This window comes from Eretmochelys imbricata, chromosome 24 (assembly GCF_965152235.1).
Source record: "Eretmochelys imbricata isolate rEreImb1 chromosome 24, rEreImb1.hap1, whole genome shotgun sequence".
NCBI classification, from domain to species: Eukaryota; Metazoa; Chordata; order Testudines; family Cheloniidae; genus Eretmochelys; species Eretmochelys imbricata.
Window position 1 is genome coordinate 16,795,731 of NC_135595.1, and position 10,491 is coordinate 16,806,221.

General features: G+C 47.0%; 1 long non-coding RNA gene across 1 annotated transcript; it reads left to right on the forward strand.

The window, feature by feature from the left end:
• The first annotated feature begins 2,128 nt into the window (after positions 1-2,128).
• Positions 2,129-10,242, forward strand: LOC144280026 (uncharacterized). Its single transcript, XR_013348709.1, has 6 exons — positions 2,129-2,558; positions 5,083-5,115; positions 5,929-5,961; positions 6,959-6,991; positions 8,580-8,609; positions 10,218-10,242. It is a non-coding gene; the product is annotated as an uncharacterized LOC144280026 (long non-coding RNA).
• Positions 10,243-10,491: the final 249 nt, after the last annotated feature.

The following is a 10,491-nucleotide window of genomic DNA, read 5'->3' on the forward strand; positions in this document are numbered from 1 at the left end:
GGCAGAGGGAATGTTGCCCATCACAGACCTGTCTGGAGACACCTCTACACTACAGACTTCTGCGGGCATAGCGGTGTCGGTCTGGGGACTGAAGATATTTGATCTCTAACCGACATGGCTGTGCTGGCAAATGGCCCTAGTGGAGACACATTCCTAGCAGCAAAACCATGCATTTGCCATAGAAATTATTTTGCTCGGAGACAGCTAGAACAAGCTACACCGATAAAAGTGCAGTGGTACGCTGGGGTCGCCATCCAGACCCAGCGCTGCTAGTGTGGACATGGTGTGGTTAAGCTATGGACAAGGGGAGGGCAGGTTGATGGCGCTGGAGAAAGAGCAGCATCAATTACCTCCCAGCACCTTGGGGTGAGCAATCACATTTGCTTCGTTGTCAGGCTGTTTTATACTATCCCAGCACCTCTTAGCCAGCCGAAACCCTGAGGAAGTGGTCAGTTGGAATAGCCTGGACAGATGTGCAAGGACTGGGAAAAAAGACAGAGCAGTGGGTTTCTAAATCCCAAAGGGGTATATCAGAGTTAATCAGGATGTGTTTTGCAGTTTCATTTCTCCTGTTATACTAGTAGCCAGTTTGTTACATCTCTGGGGGCCTGTTCTTTAAACCATTTTGTATGGAGTCATACAAACTGGGAGCTGTGATTCGCTGGGAATTGTGTTGTTCGGCTCCCCAGGGGCTTGGGATAATAGTATCACCATGGACAATCACCAACACACTCACTATACAGTGGAGCAGATCCCCAGCATGTGGGAGTCAGCCTTTCGCCACCAAAGTCAACAGAGTAGTGGCAGTTGACACCAGAATAGAATTGGGCCCACTTGAACAAGAGTTTCCTAACATGGCAGACGATGAAGCATGCAAGTGGGGGCATCTACGAGCTATTTCAGTGGGAGGGAGGGTGGAAAATTTGAAAAACAAATCAAATCTTTTTTCATTTGGAAAAATTCCAGCCAGCTTTAATTCTTACCCCGAGGAGTCAGGAAAGTGCCAAACTCTGGAAGTGAATCCCAGCACCAAGAAAGAAGGGCAGTGGGGATGCTGCCCATCACAGAGCTGTCTGGGGCATGTCTACATGACCGAATTCCTCGGGCATAGAGGTGTCGGTCTGGGGTAGGAAGACATTTGGTCCCTGGCTGTCGTGGCTGTGCTCGCCAAAGACCCTTCTGTATGGGCCAGTTATAGCAGCAAAACCGTGCTTTTGCTTGCAGAGCTTATTTTGCTCAGGGGATAGTCGAATAAGCTGCAGCGATAGAAGTGCCCCGGGCTAGCTGTAGTGGCAAGGTGCGCCCAGTGTAGCCATGGAGTGGGTCAGCTATGGACAATGGGAGGGAATCCGTTACATTTTGATGGTATTGGGGAAAGCGCAGGATCAAGTAACTCCCAGCAATTTCCTTGCAGAATTCTGTGAGCGCGACTGAAAGCTTTCCATGGGTGAGTATGCAAAGTTGCTTTGCTGTCAGCCTGTGTCACTGTCTTATATTATCGCAGAACCTAAGCCCCAGTGCTGAGCACAGTGGTCAGCTGGAAAAGCCTAGAAAGATGTGAAAGGATTAAGGCAAAAGAAAAAGCAATAGGTTTCTAAATCCAGGAGGGGGGTGTCAATTAATCCAGGTGTTCTTTGCAGTGTCAGCTCTCCCATTATCCAAGGAGCCGGTTTGTTGGGTCTCTGTAGGCTCTGTTCTTTACCACCATGATAAGAACTACTAGACAGCGTAATCAGATACACCTGGCACTGTGAGTCACTGGGAACCCTCTCGTTCTGCACATCTGGAGTGAAGATAATAGTATCACCATGGACAATCATAGACATGGTCTCAACTACGCGAGGGAGCAGCTCCCCAGCAGATGTAAATAGGCCTCGAACCACTGAAGTCAATAGAGAAATGCCAGTTTGCATTAGAATAGAATTTAGCCCATTTGAAAAAAGGGGTTTCCTGACATAGAAGCCAGTGAAGCACGTGGGGATCTAGGAAATATTTCAGTCGAAGGGAGGGCGGAAATCGAGCAGGGAGCTGGGAAATTTCCCACCCCAGGAGCTGCCTGGCTCAGCCACAGCCAGGAAACCAGCATCATTTCAACGATATCGGAGAAGGAGCAGCACTAAATCGCTCCGGCCTTTGTCTTCCGAGCGGTTTATGGGCACACGGAGCCCTGCTGGTGTTGCTCTCCAAAGACAGTTGACTCTGGGAGTCTGACAAGTGATTCTGGTGCATGCAGCTGTGACCGATCAGATGAAGTGAAGGGAGGCCAAGAGAAGACAAAAGGAAGGCATAGAGAAGGGCAGCGACTCTTGTAAAGTCACTGGGCAGGTCAACAGCAGAGCCCAGAACAGATCCCCGAGCGCTTGTCCCCCAGCCCAGCTCCCTTTTTACCAGACCACACCGGCTCCCATTTCCCGACCAGCAGACGTTTGAGTCCAGTGCCTTTCAGGACATGGTTGTCGTTTCACGGCCGCCAGAGAAAGAGCAGCAACAAGTAATTCATCTTTTAGTAACTTGCTTTTTTCCTGTAGGTTAATGGAAGACTTGGAGACAGCGTGTCTGTGAGTATTCAGAATGTACTCTCCTTTGGAGCTTTTACATTAACCTGCTACCTGTAAATCAGATTTTAATTCAGATTAAACATAGCTCCGGAGGTGGGCTCAGAGGTTAGGCTAACCGAGAGAGCTCGGGGAGTCCAAAGACAAGAAGCACAATCTATTTAGTTTACCACAGCGACAATTAAGAGGTGACTTGATCCTGGTATACGCCTAACTGCAGGGGGGAAGAGATTTCCGATGGGAGATGGCTCTTTAGTCAAACAAAGGAAGACGAGATCCAATCATCTAAAACTGAAGTTACACAAGTTGAGTTAAGAAAGAAGGTGCAAATTTTAAACTATATTTATTAACCCTTGGCTATGTCCACAGTAGAGAGCTTACAGCGGCACGGCTGTACCGATCCAGCTGTGCCACCGTGAGATCTCCCGTGTAGCCGCTCTATGCCGACGGGGGAGAGCTGCCTCGTTGATGTAATTAAACCACCCCAGCGAGCGGGAGTAGTAATCTCGGTGGGAGAAGCTCTCCCACCAACATACCGCCGTGCACACTGCCGCTTCCGCTGGCGAAACGTTTGTCACTCGGGGGGGGGGTATTTATTTCACACCCCTGAGCGACATAAGTTTTGCCGACATAAGTGGTGGTGTAGACATGGCTTTCATCCCTGCAAGTCTTGAAATCTAGATGGGCTATCTTTTTTTAAAGTAGGCACTGAATAAAACAGAAGTTATGGGCTAGATGCAGGAATGACTGGGTGAGAGTCTGTGTTCTGTTATGCAGGAAGTCAGTCTAGATGATTCTAATGAGCCCTTCTGGCCTTAAAATCTAGGCATATTATTAATCTCACTAAAGAGAGGTCAGACTAAATAAAAGAGATCCAGTTCTCATAGATTCTAGAGATTAATGCTGATGAGAAGAACAATGGGTAGGTGGAATGTTTCTAAAACCAAAGTTTGCTGCTGCCACTGGGAGGAAATTAGCTTTGTTTGGATGATAATGCAGAAAGAGCAGGGTCAATTCTTTCTGCTTTTATTTCCTGTCAGTTGGTGGGGATATCCTTAGTGCCCTGCCAATGACTATTCAGAAATTACTTCGCTGTCAGGAACTCTTATATTATCGTGCTGGGGCTCTAAGAAGCCCAAATCTTGAGCCCAGTGTTTGGCTGGAGTAGCCTGGGCAGTCAGTTATTATTCTTTGTATGACAGTACAGCCCGCACAGCTCTCCTGACTCATGATCCAGTGAGCTAGCCACTGAACAACACTGCCCCGAGCAGTGCTGGGTGCATAACTGCTCCTTGTGCGTTTCAGAATCTGCTCCTAACCTACATGAGAGTCCAGGAAAGACCCTCATCTCTCCTCAGGAGAAATAAGATTCAAGAAAAGAGCTTCTAAATTCATCTTTTTCTTCTAGTTTTAAAAATAGCCCAGGGAATGTTGCTGGTTTCTTAACTGAAAAAGAGAACCATGCATTTTTGGTTTTCAAAACACATTTTGAGCGTTTGAGTAAAAATATTTAGTTTTGGAAAACCAAAATCACCCACATTTTTAGATTCTTATTTTTCATTTAAATGATTTTTTTTCTACAAAACCTTGGCTGAAAAACAACTTTTAAGTTGAAAAATTATTTTGACGAAAACATTTCAACCAGCTCTAGGGAACTAAATATATATTTTTGGTCAATATGAAAAGTTTCATGGAAAAATTTGTGTCTTCCAATTTCTTCTGATTTTTAACAAAAAGAATGAACAGCAAAACAGGGGGAAAGCTTTGGTTTTAGATCTCCCGCCCTTGTCAGTGGAAAAGCAAAGGTGGTGGGTGGGGGGGACATTTTCAGTTTTTCATTAAAAAAACAAAGATTTCCAAAAGATGTTGCAAAAATGTTGAACCTCGCAATTATTTTTTAATTTCTCAAACACACATCATTGTTCGAGCACCTCCAGAAAACAGGAAATAATGGGTGAAACGAAAAGGGGGGTGGGAATCAAAAACGAAAACTCTGCAAACAATTTTCATTTCTGAGTTTGTCCAAAGAAGAAAAAAAATTGAAAAACAATGGACAACATATTTATAAAAATTCATTTGGAAACATTTCAACCAGCTCGAATTCTTATCTTGAGGAGTAAGGAAACTGCCAAACTCTGGAGGTTAAACCCATCACTGAGAAAGAAGGGCAGTGGGAGTGTTGACTATCTGAGGCCTTGTCTACACGACAGACTTCTGCTGGCATAGTGGTGTTCGTCTGGTGAAGATGTTTGATCTCTGACCGACATGGCTGTGCTGGCAAAAGCCCCCGGACACAGTTATAGCAGCAAAACTCTGCTTGTGCCCATACAGGTTATATAGTTCAGAATGCGCTAGAATAACCTACACCCACAAAAGCGCACTACTAGGCTGGGATAGCTAGACTGACAAGGGGCTCCTAGTGTGGACAGGGTGTGGTTAACCTATGGACAATGGGAGGGAAGTAGCTATTTTGTGATGATACTGGAGAAAGCGTAGGATCGAGTAACTCCCAGCTTTTTCCTTACAGGTTGAGAAGGACCTAGCTGGGAGCGTTCCTGGGGTGAGTATTCCAAATTTGATTTGCTGTCAGGCTGTCTTATAGTACCGCAGGACCACTTAGCATGCCCAGATCCTCAGCCAGTGCTCAGATGTGGAAGGGCTGGGGCAAAAGACAAAGAATGGTTTTCTAAATCCCCAAGGGGAGTCTCAGCAGTGGTGCAAGGAAGTCGGTCCGGTCAGGTACACAGAGTCAAGAGAGTAGTGGCAGTTTACACCAGAATAGAATTTAGCCCACTTGGAAAAGAGTTTCCTAATCTGGCAGATAATGAAGCATGCAAGTGGGGGCATCTACGAGATATTTCAGTGGGAGGGAGGGTGGAAATCTACTGAATGGCTGGGAAATGTCCAACCCCAGGAGTAAAGTTTCAACGAGTTCTAATTCTTATCGTGAGCAGTAAGAAAACTGCCAAACGCTGGAGGTTAATCCCAGCACTGACAAAGAAGGGCAGTGGGAATGTTGACTATCTGAGGCCTTGTCCACACGACAGACTTCTGCTGGCACAGCAGTGCTGGTCTGGGGTGTGAAGATGTTTGATCTCTGACCGAGGATGGCTGTGCTGGCAAAGGCCCCTAGTGTAGATATAGTTATAACTGCAAAACTGTGTTTTCCCTGTATAGATTATTTAGCTTGGAAAGGGCTAGAATAACCTACACCCACAAAAGCGCACTACTACGCTGGCATAGCTAGACTGACAAGGGGCTCCTAGTGTGGACAGGGTGTGGTTAACCTATGGACAATGGGAGGGAAGTAGCTATTTTGTGAAGATACTGGAGAAAGCGTAGGATCGAGTAACACCCAGCTTTTTCCTTGCAGGCTGTTGAGGACGTAGCTGGGAGCGTCCCTGGGGTGAGTATTCCAAATTCCATTTGCTGTCAGGCTGTTTTCTATCTCGCAGTGGCTCTTAGCAAACCTGAACCTGGAGCCAGTGGTGAGTTGGAATAGCCTGGAGAGATGTGAAAGGATTGGGGCAAAAGAGCAAGCAATGGGTGTCTAAATCCCAAAAGATGTGTCAGAATCAATCCAGATGTTCTTTGCAGTTTCAATTCTCCCATTATACTAGTAGCCATTTTCAGGGGATTCTGTGGGACCTGTTCTTTATACCCAGGGTAAGAAGCACTGCCTAGTGGGGTCTGTGAGTGGCTGCAAATGCTGTCATTGTGCACCTTTGGAGTGGGGACAGTAGTATCACCATGGACAGTCGTATGCATGGCCTCAACTAGACAAGGGAGCAGCTCCCCAGCAGCTGTAAATCGTCCTCACGCCACTGTTATCAATACAGTAACGCCAGTTAACACCAGCATAGCATTTGGCCCATTGAAAAGGGGTTTCCTAACTTGGCAGATAATGAAGCGTGCAAGTGGGGATGTAGGAGATATTTCAGTGGGAGGGAAGGTGGAGATCGCCTGCATGGCTGGGGAATGTCCCACCCCAGGAGCTTCCTGTCTCAGCCACTGCCACTATGATGAAACCAGCATCATTTCAATGATATTGGAGAAAGAGCAGCATTAAAGAACTCCTGCCTTTTTTCTCTCTCGTGGTTCGGGGGCACAGTCAGCCCTGTTGGTGGTGCTCTGTCCATAAATACACCAAACACAGTTGGCTTCGAGTCTCTTAAGTAATTCTGGGAGATTAAGGAGTGACTGGTTAGCCTAATGGAGGAAGGCAGAGAGAAGAAGAAAGACAGGCACACAGAGGGGAAATGACTTCTCTAAAGTCTAAATCATCAACATTCGCCCTCCCCCCTCCACGCAAAATGGAACAGAGCCATTGTGAGGGAATCAGCTACATTTTGATGACACTGCAGAAAGAGCAGATCGAGTAACTCCAAAATTTTTCCTTACAGGCTGTTGAGGACTCAGTCAAAGATGTACTTGGTGTGAGTATTCCTAGTTGTCTTCCAATTTTGGCTGATGGTTTAACAAAGAGATTTAAAAGCAAAACATGGGGAAAGTTTTGGTTCTCAAGCAATAAAGAACCCCCCAAACTCTGGAAGTTAATCCCAGCACCGAGAAAGAAGGGCAGTGGGAAGGCTGCAGACTTCCCCTGGCATAGTGGTAGTGGTCTGGGTGTAAAGATGTTTGGTTCCTGGCTGACACGGCTGTGCTGGCAAAAGCCCCTCGTGTAGACACAGTTATAACAGCAAAACTGTGCTTTTGCTTACATAGCTTATGTTTCTCAGGGGGGACTAGAATAATCTACAGCAATAGAAGTGCACCAGAACAGCTATACTGACAGGGCGCTCCTAGTCTGGCCAGGGTGTGGTTCAGCTATGGACAATGTGAGGGAATTAGTTAAATTTTGATGGTACTGGAGAAAGAAGAGACTCAAGTAAGTCTCAGCAATTTCCTTTCACGCTTCTGGGAGCGTCTCTGGAAGCGTCTCTGGGGTGCTGTCCAGCTGTCTTATATTATCACAGTACCTCTTCTCAAGCCCCAGCTCTGAGCACAGTGGTCAGCTGGAAAAACCTAGACAGATGTGAAAGGATTAAGGCAAAAGACAGAGCAATGGGCTTCTAAATCCAAAAAGGGGGCGTCAGCGTTAATCCAGATGTTCTTTGCAGTGTCCGTTCTCCCATTATCCAAGTAGCCAGTTTGTTGGTTCTCTGCGGGCTCTGCTCTTTACAGCCATGATAAGAACCACTTCCCAGCGGAGTCAGACACACTGGGAGCTGTGATTGACTGGGAATCCTCTCATTCTGCACCTTTGGACTGGGGAGAATAGCATCACGATGGACAATCATAGACATGGTCTCAACTACATGAGGGAGCAGCTCCCCAGCAGATGTAAATAGGCTTCGAACCACTGAACTCAATAGAGAAACGACAGTTTACACCAGAAGAGAATTTAGCCCAGGTGAAAAGGGGGTTTCCCGACATGGAAGCCAGTGAAGCATGCGGAGATCTAGGAAATATTTCAATAGAAGGGAGGGCGGAAATCGACCAGGGAGCTGGGAAATTTCCCACCTCAGGAACTGCCTGGCTCAGCAACTGCCATGAAACCAGCATCATTTCAACGATATCGGAGAAAAAGCAGCACTAAATAACTCCAGCCTTTGTCTTCCTAGCGGTTTGGGGGCACGTTGAGCCCTACTGGTGCTGCTCTGTCCATAGATACTCCTGAGGCAGTTGACTCTGAGAGTCTGTAAAGTTATTCTGGCTCATGTAACAGTGACCGATAAGACTAAATGAAGGAAGGCAAAGAGAAGAAGAAAGGCAGGCACAGAGAGGGGAAGCGACTCATCTAAAGTCACTGAGAAGTTCAGCAGGGGCAGCCCAGAACGGATGTTCCCCGAACTCTTTTCCCCCAGCCCAGCTTTCTTTTTACCAGACCACACCGGCTCCCATTTCCCAACCAGCAGACGTTTGAGTCCAGTCCCTTTCAGGACATGGTTGTCATTTTACTGCCCCCGAAGAAAGAGCAGCAAGAAATAATTCATGTTTTAGTAACTGGCTTTTTTCCTGTAGGTTCATGAAGGACTTGTACGCCACATGTCCGTGAGTATTCAGAATGTACTCTCCTTTGGAGCTTTTACATGAGCCTTTAAGTCAGATTAAACGTAGGAAGCCCATTTTGGCCTCAAGAGGTGGGCTCAGAGGTTAGGCTAAAATTTCAGCCAGCTCAGATTCTTATCCCGAGCAGTAAGGAAACTGCCAAACTCTGGAGGTTAATCCCAGCACTGTGAAAGAAGGGCAGAGGGAACGTTGCCCATCACAGACCTGTCTGGAGACACCTCTACACTACAGACTTCTGCGGGCATAGCGGTGTCGGTCTGGGGACTGACGATATTTGATCTCTAACCGACATGGCTGTGCTGGCAAATGGCCCTAGTGGAGACACATTCCTAGCAGCAAAACCATGCATTTGCCATAGAAATTATTTTGCTCGGAGACAGCTAGAACAAGCTACACCGATAAAAGTGCAGTGGTACGCTGGGGTCGCCATCCGGACCCGGCGCTGCTAGTGTGGACGTGGTGTGGTTAAGCTATGGACAAGGGGAGGGCAGGTTGATGGCGCTGGAGAAAGAGCAGCATCAATTACCTCCCAGCACCTTGGGGTGAGCAATCACATTTGCTTCGTTGTCAGGCTGTTTTATATTATCCCAGCACCTCTTAGCCAACCCAAACCCTGAGGAAGTGGTCAGTTGGAATAGCCTGGACAGATGTGCAAGGATTGGGAAAAAAGACAGAGCAGTGGGTTTCTAAATCCCAAAGGGGTATATCAGAGTTAATCAGGATGTGTTTTGCAGTTTCATTTCTCCTGTTATACTAGTAGCCAGTTTGTTACATCTGTGGGGACCTGTTCTTTAAACCATTTTATATGGAGTCATACAAACTGGGAGCTGTGATTCGCTGGGAATTGTGTTGTTCGGCTCCCCAGGGGCTTGGGATAATAGTATCACCATGGACAATCACCAACACACTCACTATACAGTGGAGCAGATCCCCAGCATGTGGGAGTCAGCCTTTCGCCAGCAAAGTCAACAGAGTAGTGGCAGTTGACACCAGAATAGAATTGGGCCCACTTGAACAAGAGTTTCCTAACATGGCAGACGATGAAGTATGCACGTGGGGGCATCTACGAGCTATTTCAGTGGGAGGGAGGGTGGAAAATTTGAAAAACAAATCAAATCTTTTTTCATTTGGAAAAATTCCAGCCAGCTTTAATTCTTACCCCGAGGAGTCAGGAAAGTGCCAAACTCTGGAAGTGAATCCCAGCACCAAGAAAGAAGGGCAGTGGGGATGCTGCCCATCACAGAGCTTTCTGGGGCATGTCTACATGACTGAACTCCTCAGACATAGAGGTGTCGGTCTGGGGTAGGAAGACATTTGGTCCCTGTCTGACGTGGCTGTGCTCACCAAAGCCCCTTCTGTATGGGCCAGTTATAGCAGCAAAACCGTGCTTTTGCTTGCAGAGCTTATTTTGCTCAGGGGATAGTCGAATAAGCTGCAGCGATAGAAGTGCCCCGGGCTAGCTATAGTGGCAAGGGGCGCCCAGTGTAGCCATGGAGTGGGTCAGCTATGGACAATGGGAGGGAATCCGTTACATTTTGATGGTATTGGGGAAAGCGCAGGATGAAGTAACTCCCAGCAATTTCCTTGCAGTTTTCTGGGAGCTCATCTGGAAGCTTTCCATGGGTGAGTATGCAAAGTTGCTTTGCTGTCAGCCTGTGTCACTGTCTTATATTATCGCAGAACCTAAGCCCCAGTGCTGAGCACAGTGGTCAGCTGGAAAAGCTTAGACAGATGTGAAAGGATTAAGGCAAAAGACAAAGCAATAGGTTTCTAAATCCAGGAGGGGGGTGTCAATTAATCCAGGTGTTCTTTGCAGTGTCAGCTCTCCCATTATCCAAGGAGCCGGTTTGTTGGGTCTCTGTAG